The sequence below is a fragment of the Grammomys surdaster genome, unplaced genomic scaffold (genome assembly GCF_004785775.1).
Source record: "Grammomys surdaster isolate TR1022 unplaced genomic scaffold, NIH_TR_1.0 721, whole genome shotgun sequence".
Classification (NCBI taxonomy): domain Eukaryota; kingdom Metazoa; phylum Chordata; class Mammalia; order Rodentia; family Muridae; genus Grammomys; species Grammomys surdaster.
The window spans coordinates 71,621-91,328 of record NW_021605140.1 but is presented as its reverse complement, the minus strand read 5'-3'; the positions used below and the strand labels follow the sequence as shown (position 1 = coordinate 91,328).

The window sequence follows — 19,708 nt, the reverse complement described above, 5'->3', positions numbered from 1 at the left end:
TTTTTAAATCCTTGTATCAAGCCCCAATAGTATTTTTTAAATCCTTGTATCAAGCCCCAATAGTTTAACTCCCATTTTGTAGGTACGGTAGGCAAGGCTTACAGGAACTAAGTAGTTTGCCTACAGTCACACATGATTATGTCACCAGGACTTGAAGCCAGGCATATCACACACAAGATGAAATCCTCACCACACACCAATCTGATCTTAGCCCCATATGTTTACCTTTCCTTAGTTAGGTCCAGAGCTTGCTGGACACAGCTCTTCACTAGCTCAGGCCAGAGGTAACCGTCTCCCATTCTCTTTAAACATAGCTGAGCCCCTCAATCTCCAAAGAAGCAGGGAAGGGGCCTCACCACAAAGAGGCAGATATCAGGTCCAGCTGCATGAGTCGTGACACTATAGTGACTACACTGGCCGACCTCAAGCCTAGGATCTCTAACTCTGGCACTTCTGGCCCTGCCTCAATCTTGGTTGCTGTGGTGGGGCTTTGAGCTTTCAGAGTACACTGGTACCTCCCACCCTTGTACCGGGGCTGAGCCACTTCCTCTCATCTTGCCTGTTCCTCCCTCTCCTCAGCCCCTCAGGTGTAAGCCAGTCTGACTTTCCTCACAGTGAGGAAGAAGGAAGCCACCTGCTTTGAAGACTGCCAGCCAATGGGCCAGATGCCCAAGGTTCAAGAAGGTGTAAGGAGGAACTTCTGCAGGCAGGTGACCCCTGGGACCAGCAGCAGGGCCTCTGACAATGGATAGAACACAGCAGAAGGAAGCCCACAGCCACCATGGGGCCTCAGACACTGCAACCACTTTGTCAGTCTATGTTTCTCTAGGAGCTTCTCCACTGCAACTAATCTCTGACCAGGGAACCACAGGGAGCCCTAGGCTGAAAACAAAGCCAGTGTCATTTATCAGTGGCCTGAGACCAGTGAGGGGTCACAGAAAGCTCTTTGGTGGAATGCATTTCCTCTACAGAAAGAAAAAGAAAAACACAGGATGCACCAAGAAAAAGAAAGTAGTGCTGAACCCACATATGGGCTTCAGAGACACATGAGAAGGTGCTAGAAAGTCCTTGGGTGTACACCGTGTTAATGGTCACTATACTCTAAAGGTATGGCAGCTCTTCAAGTGACATAGCAGACCACCTACATGTCCAACTATGGAAGGTATGGCAGCTCTTCAAGTGACATAGCAGACCACCTACATGCCCAACTATGGCTAGCCCATCCAGGAGAACCTATTGAATCCTTCAACATACGGGAGGAGAGCCAGTTACGGCCACTGAGAGACTGGGTCACTCACCAGACACCTGGGCCATTTGATTTGTTCATCTGAGACACGGACTGCTGTGAGTCATAGACACCAGGCAGGAGGTGCTCAGTTTGGTCCAGGGTCACAGTGGCTCAACTCTGAAATACAGGTAATAACCAGCTAGAAAGCCTTCCTAGCCATAAGAGTCCTACTCCAAACTATTTTATTATGTAGCTCAGGCTAGCCTTGAACTCTAGACCCTCTTACCTTACCTGCCTGAGTACAGACATTATAGATACCTACCCCCACCTCCACTCCCCAGGTCCCATTCAAGGAAGCATGGAAATCAGAGAGTAAGTAAAACACAAACAGGGTACCTTACAAGACCTTAACCACCAAACAAGCCATGTCTCTGAGCACTGAGCACTGAAGGGGCTGCCTTGGGGCAAAGTCTGAACCTCCTACCCTGCCCCAAAGTCCCCAGACTTTGGCTCCTGTGTCTCTCCTAGCACTTCACGCATGAAGAATATGGTCAGGCCTTGTCAACCTCCTTTTGCACTGTTTCTAGGTCTCTGACTCATCTGTGTCCCTGCCTGCCCAACCTTTGCATCTAGCCACACCCCTCCCATCCTTTGGCTAGTGCTTCCTTTGGGAAGCTCTCTGACCCCAAGGCTGGAAGAGGGATTACACATCGAGCTTACCATATTGCCTGACCCCAGCACACACCCATGTGCCGCACACTAACTCCCAAGAGCCTGGTTTCCTCATCTCTGCTGCAGACACTTGTGCCTGAACACCTGATCTGGAGCTGCCTGCTCCCAGACAGACAGCAGAACTCCCCGTGCTGCTGAAGTGATATAAACGGCCCATATTAGCTCTCCCCAACGACAAACACAGAGCCCATGTTCTCTCCAACAAAGCTAAATACAAGGCCTTCTCTAGCGGCAGGCCCATGAGTCATTTGCTCTTGGGCCATCATTCACTGCCCCATACTACATGCAAGCCACCTGGAAAAGTACCAGCTCTCCTGCCCTCCGGGCTTCTTGCCCCGGCCTGGGCCATGCTCAGAAACATAGGGTTTTAAGTCTGTTTACCTCATGACCTGACATGGTTAGACTGGGTCTCAAGACACTAAGATGTGTCTAAAAGATTAAAAGACCATGCCAAGGGGCCCAGCGTGACCTAGCTGCCCCCTAGTCCGGGTTCACTTTCTAAATGGCCTTTTCTCAGTTAACTGAGGTCTCTGGCTACAGTCAGGCTGGGGTAAGTGTTTGGGAAATGCCATTTTGGGGGGCAGTTAAAAGCTGTGAGGTCTTGGATAAATCTTCCCTCTAGACACAAAGTAGCTGTCCACATGCCATTTGTTCCCTCCACTGCAACAAGGAATTCCCACTCAGGCCAGAGATTTGTCAGGACGACTGGATACAGAAGCCCTGTTCTCAAAGAGTTTGCACGCCGGTGACAAAGAGGCTTTGATGCATAAGGTACTGACCTGCCTGCCACATGGTGCAGAGAGGGCAGAGTAGGCAGGAGGCCTACGACTGACCCATTCCCCACCCACGCTCCCTGGCTCACCCTCTCCCCAGACTGAACCTCAGCTCAGAGATGCAGAGCCTAGGTTGACAGGCTGGGGAGAGAGTCCCCAGGGTCTCAGTTAGTAAGCTGTCCAGGCTCAGAATCTTGGGCAAGGTTCAAGTCCAATACAGTATGAGCTTTGACAGCAAAAGGGCCAACAGTGAGGTGCTTTTAAAGGATTATGTGTGTGCATAGCCTGATAGGATACTCAGGGCTCTGGCTTAAGCAACTACCTTAACTGTATCCCTCTCTCATTGCCCCACAAAGGTCAGCAAGTTGTCCATGGGGGACCAGGATAACCTGTTTCCCTTTATAGGGGGAAGCTCAAGCAGACAGAAGTGCTACTGAGGCTCAGAGGAGGACCAAGCATCCAGACTCAACTGAAGGACTGACTACTAGACAAGGGTCACCACCAATGACAGGAAAACCCTCCCAAAGGACTCGAGGATCAGAAAGAGGAGGGAGATGCTGACAGTTACTTACTCGATCAGAAAAGGTAAGGCTGGGCAGATGGCTCAGGAAAGCGCTTGTCACTCAAGTATCAAGTTTTCAGTTTCGATCTCCAGCACCCATTTCAAAAGCTGGACACGACAGGGCATGGATAATCGCAGACAGGAGGGCTCCTAGGGCTTCCGGGCCAGACAGTCTAGCCAACTACTGAGCTCCAAGTTCAGTAAGAGAGCTGACTCAAAAATCAGGTAGCGATATGGATGAGGAAGACATCCATCGCTGACCTCTGACCTCCACATTCACATGTGCACCCTGAACCCCAGAGTGAGAGAACACTGAGAGATGAAAATGGGCCTGTAGCCATGCCCTCAGATGGCTGAAACCTGGGGTGGTAGGGTGAGGTTCTAGTCTGTCCCCTCACAATGCTCTCTATGTCCTGTGATGCTCACACCAGCAAAGTCTGCTCTGGGTCTTTCCTTTTGGAAAGGTCTGACTCCCTAGTAGGTCTAGGGCAGGGCTCTCTGAAGGCTGCCTGTGTGTCCCAGTGCCAACCTCGGCCCTGAGCCAAGATACAGAGGAGGCCAGTCACAGGGGCCTTGCTTAACGCCGCCTGCCCTGCCTCTTCCCCCACTGCACACACCCTGCTGCAGCTGTGCAGGTCTGCCTGGGCCCCTTCATCCATTCAACAGGCATTTGATGGCACTGGCTGCATGCCAGGCTCTAGAGAGACACAGGAGACAAAGCATAGTCTTTACCCCATGAGCTTCTAGTGAAGTGGGCCGAGACAGACACAGAAACATACATCAGCCATACTGTAGAGAAGGAGAGAATAAGGAAACACAAGGCACAGGTGATCCCCAGGGAGCCCTCTTTGGGTTTCTGTTGATGTTGTCCCTTTTGCCTATAAGCTCAACCTCTCTAACTGTTAGCTTGGCTAACACTGTCTCCAGCACACACTGTCACCCTAACTGACTCTTCTCGCCAATCTACTTGCTGCTATTCCATAATGTTTCATGGGACGCAAAGCAGATGGAGAGAGAGCAGTGGACGGCTTGTCGGGGAATTGGGTATCTGGTCTAACGATCTCCACTCTCTGGTTCCTGCATTTGAGGAGTTTAAGAGGAAAGACACACAAACCAAAGAAACACCAATGTGAGAAGCACCAGCCGCACAGACAGTGCCAGCCATGCAGACGGTGCCAGCAGCACTACCTGCATGTCCAGATGACTTTTCCTAACCAAGGCATGAGGAGAGGATGGCTCTGAAAAGTAGCCCATCCCAGAGTTCACAAGTGAGAAACCAGACTACCGACTCCAAATCACACTCGGCAGCCTGATTGTATCCTGCAGGGATTCTCAAACCCATCCTGGGTCTGAAAAGAGGAAGAAAGAAGGAGGTAAATCTATAGCACTTCATGAGGAGCACGGACAACGCCAAGTACTGGAGCGAGGGACGAGACGGTGAGTCGGGACTGGGTGTGAGGCTTCCTAGGAACCATGTGCAAGAGCAGTGTTCTGTGCAGAAGACACAAGGCTCCCAAAGAGCCCTCCTGGGTGGACTTTGCTTCAAGAAGCCACTAGGGATGACTATGACTCTTACAGAGCCCAAGGTCCAACTGGGAACCCATGTGTATGGAGCCCTTCAAGTGTGGGCAGCATCTCATTTAACCCTTGCTTGTCTTTGTTTCATTTTACAGGCAAGGAATGGAATACTCAAAAATATTTATTTAACACAAATGAAGGCAGGAATGGGGAAAGTGTAGAACAAGATATAAAAATGAAATGGCAAAATGAGGCATAAATTCTACCTTATCAATAACTGCTTAAAATATGAATTAAATACTCCAATTAAAGTGCAATGGTTGGCAGAATTTCTTTCCTCCTCCTCCTCCTCTTCTTCCTCCTCCTCCTCTTCTTCCTTCTCTTCCTCTTCCTCCTCCTCCTTTTTTTGAAGGCAGGGATTTTCTGTGTACTCTTGGATGTCTTGAACTTGCTCTGTAGACCAAGCTGGCCTCAAATTCACAGAGGTCTGCCTACCTCTGCCTCCTGAGCACTGGGAGTAAAGGTCCAGTTGCACCACTGCCAGCTAGAATTTCTTAAAGGTGACCTGATTATATGCGGTTTACAAAAGACACAAAGAGGTTAAAAATAAAGAATGAAATGAGACACTAGCCATCAGATAGGCAGAGACAGGTAGATCTCTATGACTTCAAGGCCAGCCTGACCTACATAGTGAGTTTCAGGCTATACAAGGCTGCAGAGTGAGACTCTGTCTCAATCCCATCTCCCCCAAGAAAAAAGAAAGAAAAAGAAAATGGCGCTAGAAATATGGTTCAGTCGGTAAAACATTTGCCGTTCGCATGAAGCCCGGAGTTCCGATCTCTGGCACCCACATAAGAAGCCAAACACAGCAACACACACCTGTACTACCCAGGGCTAGGGAAGTGGAGACAGGAGGATCCCTGGGACTTACTGGCCATCAGTCTAGCCAAGTCAGTGGGCTCCAGGTTCAGTGAGAGAACTGTCTCAAAACATGAGGTGGATAGTTGACTGAGGAAGACAACTGATGCTGATCTCTGGCTTTAACACACATCTTGCATACTACACACATGAACCCCCGCATCTGCATATACATGAACACTTGATACATTCACAGAACACACACACACACCAAATAAATGTAAAAGATAAAAGAATGAAACAAGTACCATGCAGACAGTACCCAGAGAGCTCAACTGAAACAAGTACCATGCAAACAGTACCCAGAGAGCTTGAAGGGCTGCACAGTATTTGGCTAAAACTGATCTTTAGACAAAAACTGTCACTTGAGACAAAGCAAAAACACTTTCTCTTGATAACAATGAGGAAACTACCATACACACACACACACACCTATACCCAACAACAACAAAACCATGAAAAAACACTGTCAGAATTCAAAGGAGAAGCATTCAGTTCAACAGTTTTACTCTGTAGCCCAAACTAGTCTTGCTGCAATCCTCCTGGATTGGTCTCTCAAGATGTAAATCCCCGAAACCCAGCCTGAATACTGTTTTCAATAATGGGCAATACAATTAAACAGAAAATCACCAAGAAAAAGACAGCTTAAGTGAGAAAACCAATTGTATCTAAACGCCATCTATGCACCGCTTGCCCAAAGACAATACTATGTACTCTCTACAGAGAGAACATTCACTAGAACAGATCACAAACCAAGTAAGTCTTAATAAAATTTAAAAAAAAAATTTAATATTTATTTATTTTATATATGTGTACACTGTTGCTCTCTTCAGACACACCAGAAGAGGGCATAGAATCCCATTACAGATGGTTGTGAGCCACCATGTGATTGCTGGGAACTGAACTCAGGACCTCTAGAAGAACAGTCAGTGCTCTTAACTGCTGAGCCATCTCTCCAGCCCAAGTCTTAATAAATTAAAAGGACTGAAAAGTAGGTTCTTTGATCAAAATAAGCTAAAATTCAAAAGCAAATAATAAATCTGAGAAATTTACAGAAAACAAAGGTTCTAAGACCTGTTCACATTCTCCTGGTTTGTAAAAGCCACTCTGTCAACCTGTGCTCTCCAAGCATGGTAGATCTTGAACATCTGCAAGCATGGAAGTATTTCCTTGCCCATCCCTCAGACCAGACACTGATTCTGACTCCAAACCTGTTCCCTGAATTAAATTAGCTTGCACAGAGCCACATGTGGTGGCACACATCTTTAACCCCAGTACTCAGGATATAGAGGCGGGGGATTTCTCTGAGTTTAAGGCCAGTCTGGTCCACTTAACAAGTTCTAGGCCTGCCAGAGATATGCAGTGAAACTTTGTCTCAAAACAAAAGGGGGGGGGGGGGAGAGGATTTTTCTTTTTTAACAACAGCTTTGGAATGAAGCAGCCTTTGCATTGCATCAGATCATCTTGTAACTTTGTATTTCCCCGGGAAAATGGCCACAGGCCAGTATTTCCACTCTGTAGCCAGTCTACAGAGTATCCTAAATGTACTTCCCAAAAGACAGGAGCTAACATTTACAGGACACTCTAAGCAGGCTCTTGACAAACCCTTGACAAAAAGCAATCATCTTTATGAAGCACACAAGGATGGACCTCATTCTTTCTACTGAAGGAAACTCAAGACTCTGCTATGCATGCCTCTGGGGTCCCTCCTCTTTCCACCATCTCACACCCGTGGTTCCCAGAAGGAACAATACTTTTGAGAACCCTACAAAGCCAGTATGGCCTCTGACTTCCCCCCATTCCATCCCAAGGTTGCTCTTCTTGGGGAACATTTTCAGCCAGAGTGTGGTGTGTCACACTCCTCTCAATAAATGATCCAAGTCTTCTGGCAATACATCTGTACTAGGGATGCTGAGGGAAGGTTCCTGAGAGCGGGTAGAGACCAGAGAGTGCACCGGCAGTGGGGAGAGGAGCCTACAGAGGTAGGCTGGAAACTACAGGTCAGTGGACCTCAGTCAGGTAAAGGCCTCTCACCATATCAAGAAAGCTTCGGCCTCACTCCAGAGCCAACTGGCAGAGCTCAGCTGGGAAAGCTGAACAGATGCCAACTATCACGGAACGTCCATGTTCACCCACCTAGCTCTTCATTTGGCACAGTAATCCAGAGAAAGAACTCTGTCTTCAGAGACAGAGCTAGGGGCAAGCAGAGATCCAGTATCAAGGACTTCAAAAACAATGCTTCATGACTTCACTTAAGAAGGCCCCAGCTTGGCTGGGATGTGGTGGTGCATGCTTTTAATTCTAGCCCTGGGGAGGCAGGCAGATCTCTGGAAAAAATAAAATAAAAACACCCCCCCCAATAAGAAAAGAAAAAAGGCCCCAGTTCTTGGCAAGACACCAAGGAAAACCTGAAGCCAGGGTTAATCTACTACACAAACAGAGCTTTATCCATGTTACTAAGATCTCCTACTCAATCCTCAGCAAAGCAGATGTCTTCCTCTCCTCTTTTCCACCAACAAACCTAAAAAGTTCCAAGGGGTCAAAGGTCAGGGAAGCAAGGCAGCAAGCCCAGGACTGGAGCTAGGACCGCCTGTCTCAGTAACTCTTTCTGCCAACTTTCTCCTTGAATCTCAGGCTTGTGGCCTCTTGTTTGAGCTGGTTGAAACAAGATGACAGGACAGCCAGGCAAACAGAAACCTCCAGGATACAACTTCTCCCTGCAGACTGTGTGACAACAAGGCTGATGAACCAGAAGTGTGGCTGGCTGGGAAAGGCCCAGTAGGTGAGTATCTCTTCAGAGGCTACAGTGACTCCCATGCCTGGGGATCCTGTGGAAGAGCTGTGTTTTCGCTGAGGAGCTGCAGGGTTCCCCTACTCTCCAGCACTAAACCCACAAGTGGCTTCAAGACAAAGCCTGCCCTCCCCAGATCATCCGGTACCCCCTATCCCTTCCCCTGATGCCCTGAAGTCTGAATCCACTCAGTTCTGTGCTTGAGTTCCTATGAGCAGCTATGGCCCCAGCTCCCTAGACACCAAGCATCAGATTCAGGCTCAGGCAATCACATCTCTGCACGGGGTTCCGCTGCTTCTTCTGAACTTAAGTTTGTAAATAAAAGCTGTTCATGGCACATGCTAACCAAGGGTGAGGGAGACTAATAACCATACACTCCAAGATCTCAATAGAAATCCTTGTTTTATAGCTGATGAAACCAAGGCCCAGAGAGATAGACTGATCATGAATCCATGGTCAACTGCCCCAAGAACATTCAGATGACTATTTGAGTAGAAGTGTCGGGCTGTAGAAGGGCATCCTGGGTTGACATGGGCCTGGAACCCCGAAACTACAAGTATTTGGCCACGCCCCCAGAACCCAGGGCCCTGACACACGGTCTCATGTCCATTTAACCTGTATGGTCAGTCACATAAGACACAGGTAGAGGGTGTGACTAACAGGCCTCTGCCTCGAGATTTATATATTAATGAGTTATCTAAAGGCAGGGGGTGGGGCTAATTAAGATATCCCCTCCCTAGTCCCTCCTCTATCCCACTTCCCATATAAGAGAGCTCCTCCTGGCATCTGGCGGGGGGGGGCGGGCACAACCAGACACAACTATCATCATGGACAATAAAAATCTTGGACTCCACGTGTCTTCTGGGCCTGGGACTTCCTCGGGTATGTGGGAACCTCCACCGCAGGAAAAGCCTCCTGGACAAGCACCGCCACCAGGGCCACTCCACCCCAAGGTCCACGGGCCGACTCTGCTGCTGCTCCTGCTCCGGCACTACAGGAGGCCCAAGTCGCTCCCCACACCCCTCGCCATGCACGAGTTTTTTACCACATAGAAGAGCTGTGGTCAGGGCTGCCAAGTGGATGCGCTCACATTGGGCATCTGTCTTAGTCACTGTTCTATTGCTGTGAAAAGACACCATGACCAAGGCAACTCTTACAAGAGAAAGCATTTACTTGGGGCTGGCTTCCAGTTCCAGAGGCTATCCTTGTGGGGAGGAGAATGGCATGCAGGTAGACCCTGTACTGGAGAGGTAGCCAGCCACATGGGCTACATCCAGATCCACAGGCAGCAGGAAGAAAGAGACACTGGGCCAGGCTTGGACATTTAAAACCTCAAAGCCCACCCACAGTGACAACTTTATCTAACAAGGCCACACCTACTCCAAGGCCACACCTACTCCAAGGCCACACCTACTCCAAGGCCACACCTCCTAATCCTTCTCAAATAGTGCCGTTCCCTGGTGACTAAGCATGCAAACAGATGAGTTTGGGGAAAGGGAGATATTCTTACTCAAACACAGAACTCCTTCAAACCTGCAAATCCTTGACAATTGTTTGGCTCATTTCTTCTGGCCAGCTCTAGAAAGAGACCAGACCCCTCTGGTTGGAAGGTTTGGCATGGAGGATATTGGTGTCTACTTGCCTGAGGTAACAATGTAAAATGGAGATAAATGACTGTGTTCTCTGCTCCTCCCAGTAACCATGAAGCATAAAAACTGGCTGCCAGGAAAGCTGGGTTCCCAGCATAGCCGCCTAGAACCTCTTAAAAGGGCTGCAGGGTAGGTATAGAAAGCTGCTCATCTCTCCCATCCAAACACCAAGTCAAGCCTCAGGCCCTTTCTCAGGCCCGGTCAAGATGCAGGATCTCTGCCAAATGCTGGCACATTCCTTGAATTTCTCCTGTCTCTGAGCAGCTGCTGTAGAGTCTTTTCTCCTGTGTTGATTTATTCTTTATTGTTCCTGAAATACACCCAGAGGCCTTTGGCATGCCATGCCAGGCACCCGCAGAACATTCAGCCTAAGCTCCAAGTACACATCAACCAGGCACTCTGGGACCCGGGCCAAGCTAACAGGAATGACAGGCCCTAGGGTCAAACCCAGCAGCAGGAAGGCCCAAGATCCCACCTAACCCCTAGTCCAGAACTTTTCTTATGACTGTAGAGACTTGGGGTACACTTAGGAGAGGAGACTTCTGGAATGTCTAAATCAAGCCTCATTAACCCCCTTCCAAGCACGAGTGGATATCCCAGCCACCCCCAGACTCAAGCTCAAAACTGAGTTCTTTCCTTCCCTCCTTGATCCCAAATCCCCCTCCCACCCATCAGTCAAACGGTGCCCCAATTCTTACCATCTTACCCGTTCCATGGGTGAAGCCCTGTTCCCAGCCCACATGGGAACAGTCCGAAGAGTGAAGCTGTTCACTAAGAAGGCTGGCCTGTGTGCAGCCTCTCCTGTCGCTAGCCTATGTGAGCCTCATCAGTAAGTGAGCACCACAGTACTGAAGCTACTGCGGGATTGGATGACAGATGAAGGGCCTGCACAGATCGAGCCCTTCATCCATGTTATTTCCTTCCCTCTTTTGCTGGGCCTGGGAGCAATGAATGACTCGCCTCTTCCAGCTCCACAGCTGGCTGACAGCAGCTCTGGGCAGCCTGTGCAGAACACGGAGACAAGGAGTCCCAGAAACAGAGTTGGGCTCTGCAGACATGCAGGACATCTGGTCACCAGACTCAGGAGAGAAAGCTGGCAAGAATTCCAGAGCACACGCAGTACAGGCCTTCTCTAGACTCAACTGTGCCAGCGGAGACCACAGGGACATAGTAGACAAGAGTCTTTCCCAGAGAACACTGGCAGGACTTTCAGGCCCACCAAGATGAGCCACCACCCTCCTGGACTCACTCTAAGGAGAGCAATAAAAGGGAGGGCGTCATGGCCTGAGAGGCGATGGGAAAGGGTGGCCACAGGAAGTAGGAGCAGGGACGGCAGATGTTGGCTCTACTTTTGAAAGAAGCAAGTCTGCCCAGAAGCTGGGGCAGGGAATGTCCCACATGTGGAAGTACCAGCGTGGTTCTTTTTGGCACTTCTGCCCAGAACCTGCAAGGAAAGAGCTGCCACTAGTTAACATTGGGAGGGCCGTCTATTCTCAAGTGTGCAAGCTGCACCGGGGACAGGAGGCACACCAGCAAGCCACAATGCTGAGGGGGCTTTACCCGCCCCCACCCTTTTCTTCTTTTCCTAGCTGTCACTGTCAGATCCTGAGTGTGCCCTGTGTAGTGTGAATACTTCTGCTTTCACTTAGATCCAGCTCCCCAACACACACACACACACACACACACACACACCCCAAATAAATAACCACGGAGCCAACACAAGACTGAGCCACACCCAGAAGCTTCGACAGTATTCCTCTGGCTTCTTCCTGCACTGCAAACTCTGAGGGCAGTGACCCTGAAGACGGACACTGGATGTGCAACCCCTCTTCCCACCCTCCCAACGTGAAATGGGAACTGGCAACTCAGAGTCTCTCGGCCTCCCTCTGTGGTAAGGAAGGAGTTTAGCTCCCCCCACCCCAATCTTCTCCAGCTCTGGGATGGCTCCCCAAGGCTGGGAAGCCTGTGATTCTGAACTGAAGCCTTGGACCCAGTGAGGTCAGGTGAGAACACAGGTGCTCGCCCCAGGAGCTGCCCCAGGAGCTGCCCCAGGCTGAGAGTCTGCTGGGAGGAGCTTGAAACACCGGCCCACCTGCACGGCAGTGGCAGTGGCAAATTTACCACGTCAGCCCCTTTCAGAGCACTAGGGCTTTCCCTTCCCAGCTGGCAAGTTTTGGCAACAGTGTGCTGGACTAGGGCTTCTGCCTACCCAACCCTGGAAAAGCTGAAGTCTAAACCCCCTTCCTGCCTTCCCACCTTCCCTTACCGCTGGAGGCCATCTCCCTGAAGGATCTGGATGGCCTCAGGGAATCCCCATCTGGCTGCAAGCCTACAAGACTTCCCTCCCTTCCAGCTTGGGCGAACAGCTCTCACCCAGGCTGCTCCCTTCCCCCTCTGAGACCTGGAGGGAAAAGCACACTTGGCCACAAGCTCCCTGTGGCTAAGAGAAAGGCAAAGGGAACAGGGGGCACCTTCCGAGGCTGGCCACAGTATGAGGCGCCATTCCAGGAAGAGAAAGAGCAGCAGCTACCAGGGAAGCAAAGCACCACTGGTCCTGGTCCTCCACACCAGTCCTTACCAGAACCGTAAGCAACAGCCTCTTAGGGACCCTGTCCTGACCCAACAAAGCCTCAGCTCTCTGCTGACTGACCTGGGACAGCTTCTTTCCTATTCAGCATTTCACCTCATCCCTACTCTTACTTCAGTTTGGACAAGAGACAAAGTGGCCTTTCATGGGACAACTCCCATCCCAGCTCCACACAAACCTCCATCCAGGTCATGCTGTCAGGGTTCAGGTGAGGGGGAAAAAATGGTACTTTTTCCTAGACTGCAAAACACCTAAGCTAGCCCAGATGAGGTTTTCAGCCAGAGGCCTGGGAGGGTCAGTTCCCCAGGGAAGTGAGCCCTTAACCATCCATCCTCTGCAGGGATAGTTCCTTGTCCCAGCACAGACCTGGGTGGCCCAAGACCTAAGAAACTAGAAAATAAGCTTTGAAAAAGCCACAAAAGTGGTCCCAGACACTGATTCCCACCACAAGCAGAACATCTTTTGTTTCTTCTTCCCCGTAACAGCAAAAGGCCAGCAGGAGTTGGGCCTGCACCTAGCATCTATTGCAAACCCACTTACTATCAGCCCATCAATTTGCATGCATAATCTTGCTTCAGCCTCACAGCAACTGTACCAAGTACCAGTCTCTCTATTTTACAGAGGAGAAAACCCGAGGCCCAGGAAATGAAGCAATGCACAAGGCCACACTGCAATTGCAGAAGCGGGGTAAGAAGCTGGGTACTCAGGGCTCATTCCCATGCACCTGCCAGGCTTCCTTCAGTCACTGCCAGGTGACTGTCCACACGCCATCCAAGAATGGCAGCCCAGTGTGGAGGCGGAAGTGGGTGTGGACCAGTTTTGCTTGATAGCTCTGGAATTTGAATTGATGCTACCCCCACCCTCAACTGTAACAGTTCCCAAGTGTGTGACTGAGAGAGAGCTCATGTTAGTGTACAAGCGGTGGGGGTGGCAGGAGGGTGATCTGGATTCCAAAGAGCAGTCTCCAACACAGAGGTTGTGCTGTAACGCTTCTGATTCACAAAATGAGCTCACGGCCTCAGTGTCCTGAATGCTGCTTCAAATGCAAATGCAGGTCCCCTTACTGAGAACTGAGGATTTCAGCATCCCAGCCCCAGCCCAAGGTGCAATTTCCTTTAGCCTCACAGAGCTGTGATGTACAGAAGCAATCTCCAATGAGAAGCCACCACTGCATTTCCTGCAGTCTGCAATGAGTCAGGAAAAAGGACAGACACACACACACACACACCTGTCCCTGCACCAGTACACGTACGTACACACATAGGAAGGGTGCCAACATGTCCCAGCTAAAGGAAATGGCCAGTTTAGTGGATCTCCAGACTGGAGGCACTACAACTCATTCTGATGATCCTGTGGGATCAGGATGATGGAGACACAGGCTCCCAAAGGCCAAATGCAGGGGAGTGTTAAGGAGCGAGCTTTCCCAACCAACGCCAGGCTCCTTGTGGTGGACTGACCCTCTGTGAAACTAACAATGTTGTAGGGTGGTCCCTAGAGAGCAATGACTCAAGGGTCCTCCACAAGGCAAATCTTTTTTTTTTTTCTTCTTGAGACAGAGCCCACTTAGCCCACCCAGGATGGCCTTAAATTCACGAGCTCAAGTAAACCTCCCACCCCGCCCTCCCACACCTGCGAACCAAGCATCTGGGACTAAAGGGGTGTACCATTAACCTTGGCAAGCACATTTATTTATTTGTCTGTTTGTTTATGGACATCTCACACTCATTTACCTCACTCGTACTAACTCTTACCAGATGCCAGGCACAGTGGAAAGATCCCCAAGCTTACACCGAAGCAGAAGCTATTGATGTTTTGCGTAACTCAGAGTCCTCCCAGAAACTCTCTGAAGGAGAACCTATGCTTCTGATGCCATACATGTGTGCAAATAAAGCAGCGGTTACATGTTCAGAGGGCTTAAGCAGGGACACGTGAAGCAGGAGTAAAGCCGTAGGCCGGAGTCTCCCTGCTACCCACGCCCTCACCCCCATCACCAGCATCAGCAGCAAGCTTCTCTTTGGCCGACACAATATCAAGGCTAAAGGTCTGTGGTCCAGGCCCGCAGGAGCCTAGCCAGGTGCACGCTCCATCTTCTACCTACCCCTATCTTTTTCCAGAGGCCTTTCCCAGGCTGGGTTCTTGCAGCCGTGACAGGCCCTCAGCTGCATGTAGCTACACGGTGCCTCCCCTCTTCCCTTTATCAAGGCAGCAGCCCCGGGTTAAACACTGGGGCTACTTTTAAAATCTCAGGTTTAAAAGTTAAACTTTCACCCTCATAGACACTCCAAGGAACTCTCTCTCGAGTTGAGGAGTTGGGGTTCTACCTGGTGCTTGGAGATGCCGTAATGGCAGCTGACCAGCTTCCCCAGAGCAAGCTGTAAACCTGGGGGCATTCTCCAGGCGCATCACCCCTCGACCCCTGGGAGTTACAGACCAGAGAAACCAGCCACAGGCCAATCCAATTAGAATGGAGACCGGCCGGGGCTGTGCAGTGAGATAATTTATCACAGTAATTGAATGTTTACACCCTGCGAGCAGCAGTAAAGAGAGGCCCCCTAAGTTCTCAACCGAAGGTCTGCCTGTCTCTTTTGGTTCTGGAGTCATCCAAACACACAGAAACGGTGCTGTGGATACATACATATATCATACTTTGCTTGGGCAGCTCTGGACTGAGACTGACGCTTCACCCCCTCAGCTGAGGCACGCAGGTTGGAGTCAGAGGTCAGAGATACAATTCCATCTTCACCAAACCCTCTTAGCCTTAAAACTACAGGGTGAGGATAACCCAGGCCTCCAAGCCAGGCTTCCAGGAAAGCCACCTTTCCCCTCCCCAGCCACAGTTGCCACCGGGATCTCCCACACACACGTGCCGCGGTGGCCTCAAAGACCAGTCACTGCTCCCCTATCCTGCACAGAGGTCCGAAGTGGGATGGTGGAAGCAGGAAGTGGCCATTGAAGTTGTAGCCAACGAAGTTTAAAATGAGGCAAGAAACTTCCCCTTTCATCTTTCCAGCAGCTCGGGCGAGAAGACGGTTTGGGACACTCAGTGGCCTACCTTTTGGGCAGTAGACGCCTCCTCTAGGTCTGCCTTGGTTCTGAGGCTTGAAAGCCTCAGTGCCCAAAGTTCCTCAGCTTTTCAAAGTCTTTAAGGCCTGAATGGGGGGCGCAGCAGAGGTCCACATGCCCCTCATTGTGAGCGTGTGGGGCGGGGAATGATTAACTCCATCGAGCCCGCCATATGCAGGGCCCAGAGGAACCCGGGCTCCAAAGCTCAGGACAAGCATCATGGAACACAGCACCCGGCCAGGGACGCGAGCCTGCGGGGGCGAGCGAGCCGGATGACAGGTCTGAGGTGCACCAGCAGCGCCAGGCGCGCGGGGTGAGGCGGCTCCACGACCGTCCTTCGGCCCGCGGGCGTTCAGCACTCCAGCCTAGGCCTCTCCAGCACTGGCCCCAGTTCCCAGCCCCCATCCCCCGCACTCCCCCCGCAGGTCTGTCCCCGCAAAGTCCCCACGCCGACCCAGCGCCCCACACGCTGCAAAGAGAAGGGGCGCCGGATCTCTTAAGTTCTCGCGGCTCGCGAGCCTCTCGTCGCGCCTCCCCGGCTCGGCAAGGCAGCGGGTCCTTGCGGTCACCACGTTTCTCGCGCGCGCGCAGGAGCAGCAGCCGCGGTCCCCAGCCGCTGGTACCCGGGGCAGAGAGACTAGGGAGGGCTTCCCAGCCGGGGCCGCGCCTGGGTGGTGGGCGGGCCGCGATCGAGCTGCGTAGCTGCACAAACACGACGGGGCTGAGCTGCACACGCAGCTGCGGGCGCGCGGTGCGGGCCGGGCGGAGGCTACGGCGGCCCACGCACCGTCTCCCGCCGCCCCGCAGGCCGCAGAAGTTGGCCGCCGGAGGCCCAGCGTGTGCAGAACTGCAGCCACAGCCTGCACGGTCCTCCGGGGTCCCCTCGCTGGCCGCACCGCCTGCAGGCCTCGGCCGCCCGCCGAGCAACAGCACTTACCCAGCTCCCGCTCGGCCTCCGGCCCCAGCAGTGCCCCTTCCTTCCGCCGCGGGCCGCCGCCTTGGGTCGCCTCCGAAGAGCCCAGTCGTCTGCACACACTCCCGGATTTTAAAAACAAACAGGCGCCGTCGCTTCCCCGCGGCGTTCGCAGGGCTTCAGCCAAGCCCGCGCCTCCCGAAGCCTGGAAGTTTGCTGGCAGGGCCCGGGCGGGACGTGCGGGCTGTCACCCGCTGCTCGCGACGCGGCAGTCTCGGCGCGCCCCGCGCCCTTACAGTCCGCCTCGAGAGCGCTCTCCCTCCCTGCGTGTCACCCCCAGTCCTGCGATGCAGTGTCAGGATTGCACGGCTCTGACTCATCGGTTGAGCTCACAGCTTGAAAAAAAAAAAAAAAAGAGAGAGAGAGAGAGGGCGAGAGGCAAGAGCGAAGGAGGAGGACTCGCTGGCGTGCTACAAAGGATTGCACAACTCGAGGCTGGGAGCTCCGAGCGCCCAGTGGCTGGCCGGCGCGCGCGGCACGGCGGCGAGCAGGAACCAGCTCTACCACTTCATCAGCACAACTGTCTCGGGGCGGCCTCTCCGCCTGCAGGCTCCGCGCCGCCCACTTCCTGCGACCATATATGGCTGGGAGGCGTCTTTAAACCTCCGGGCGGCTGCCCCGGCTGGGGATTTCCAGCAGACCTTACCTCCACTTGCAAGGCTGTGGCCACCCTTCCCCCCAACCCCCCAGCCTAGGCCTGAGCCCCCGATGGCTCTTCTGTAATCAACAGGCCACGCGCCTTGTTCCTTGCATATCAAGGTCAGGAGGAGACAGTGACGAAATGTTTGGAAACCCATCCTGCCTGCCAGGAAAGAGTGTGTGTGTGTGTGTGTGTGTGTGTGTCTGCGTGCGCGCGCCCGCCATGGTGAAGAGGGCACAAGGCGCTTTCCTCCACAAAGAAAAAACTGTGACTTTGGGTGCAACAAAACAGGCATAATCCTCTCTGAGGCAGTTTATTAACAACCTTCCTGAGTTAAGATTTCTCACCACCAGCCTGCCCGTGTAGGTTATAGAGAAACCAACCCTGTCTCCTCTATAAAGGACTTACATGACCATAACTTAGGAGATGAAAAGCTCCCGGGTTGAATTCTCACAACCTAGGCCGTAGTTGGGCGACTTTGACTCAAAGTCTTGAACCGCCCTGACAAAATTTTCTGGCTGGAACCTGTGATGCCTCTTTTTGCATTTTGGTGGATGATAGGAACTAGAGAGTTCTTCCAGAGCCGAGGGAAAGTCAGGTGTGCTTTGCTGTCTGTATGGTGTTGCTTCTTAAGATGAGTCAGAAGGCTTTCTTTTGAAGGAAAAACCACTGAGGAACACACTGTGTTCTGGTAGCCACTTTCCCTGGCGTCCAGTCCTAAGAATCAGGTGCTGCCCTTCCTCTCAGAAGTGAAAGAGTGGCTGACTGATTCTCACCCCTGAGATTGCAGAGCCTGAGTCTTCACCTGACCTAGGGAGTGGATGACACAGACAACAGGGGAACCTTCTGCACAGAAACTCGCAAGAGGCGCGGCTTCCCCATCCTCACCCACCGCTTTGCAGGCTTCATCTCCATGCACCTGGAAGGACTCCTCCTCCCCAGAAGACAAGGGCTTATTTGTCCTGTTATGACAGGTCAGAGAATTTAAACTACAAAATACCAATGAGTATGCCAGGGGACTAGACCAGATGACCTCTTAAAAATCACTTCCAGTTTAAGATCCAAAATTCTGTGACTGAAAAAAAAAAAAAAAAAAAAAAAAAAAGGAGGAGCCTGGGAAACCCCTTTCTACAAAGAAAAGTCCAGGCTCCCAGTTTAGCAGCCGCTATGACAAGTCTGGTCCAAACACTTCCCCATACAACGACCACACAGCTGTGTGAGTGTATTTTAGCACTCTCATTCAACGGATGGGAGCACAACTCAGAGCTGTTGACTGCCTTGCAGAAGGCCACAGGGTAACCCAATATCTCTGTCATCTCTCTTCTCTCCCTCCAGTCTCCCAAAGAGTAGGCTGATGGCCAGTTGAGGGACTGAAGCACTCAGGTACACAGTCCCCTAAGTACAGGCTGGCCACTCAGTGCTCCTGACAGAGGCTGGGTATAAAAGCCATCTTGGTTTTTCCATTTGCAGGTTTCTTCCTCTGTGTGACAGTTCGTCCATGTGAGGAAAGCAAAAGCAACCCACTTGGCCTCCTCTGTCCACCACTGCCTCCTTCATTAAACCTGAAGGCTCCCCTGCAGCTAACCAGGGCCAGCCCAGAGGGACCCCCTAAAAAATACAAACTGGCCATGGGACATCTCAAAACATGACCTAGCTGAGGAACATGTTCCTAAAAGAGTCTGCTACCATAGAGCCGGAGCTGAGGGCAACAAATGGGAGCCATTACTCTAAAGAACACTGCTCAGCCTGGTCTGAGAGGGCTTCCTCCCTCCCCACACAGCGTGCAGGGCCTGTCCCAGAGCAGTATGGGGAGAAGAGGCAGGTGGCAAGATGTAGAAGAAAGAGAAGTCAATGGCCCAGGGGGATTATGCCTACCTTGAGCAGCAGCACATGCCTTCATTCAACAAAGTTTCTAAATTTGGACCACCTCGGGAAGGAGGGGGGGGGCTGTCCTGATGACGGTAGAAGTCTCCCTCTCAACGTGCTTGTTGAGACGGGGTGCTATGAGGGACACTATGGCCTTTGTGAGAAAACCTTGAAGGTCAGCCTTGCTGCAGATATGACAGAGCAGAATCACTGACTTGTGAAAGTTTTGGTTTTCTAAGCTCTCCAGTCCCCCTACAAGCCTCTGGGGCAACCAAGAAGGTGACCTTTCAGAGCTGGGGGGGGGGGAACTGGGGGAGTTTGGAGGATTACACATAGAATCCCATTTTTCCCTAACACCTCACTTCTTCACAAACCACAGGGAAGAGAGGAACACAGGGCTCCAGCTCC

At 51.7% G+C, this 19,708-nt stretch overlaps 1 protein-coding gene across 2 annotated transcripts in view; it reads right to left on the bottom strand.

Moving 5' to 3' along the window:
* The window catches only part of Elmsan1 (ELM2 and Myb/SANT domain containing 1), a 68,930-nt gene that overhangs the window by 26,645 nt on the left and 22,577 nt on the right, over window positions 1-19,708 (bottom strand). The window contains exon 1 of one of the 2 annotated variants that reach the window (XM_028782147.1): window positions 16,759-17,292. The exons of the other annotated variant lie outside the window; for it this stretch is intronic. The gene's annotated coding sequence lies outside the window, so the exon portion shown is untranslated. Of the gene's footprint in view, window positions 1-16,758; window positions 17,293-19,708 lie in introns of those variants that run through there. 2 annotated transcript variants of the gene reach the window in all.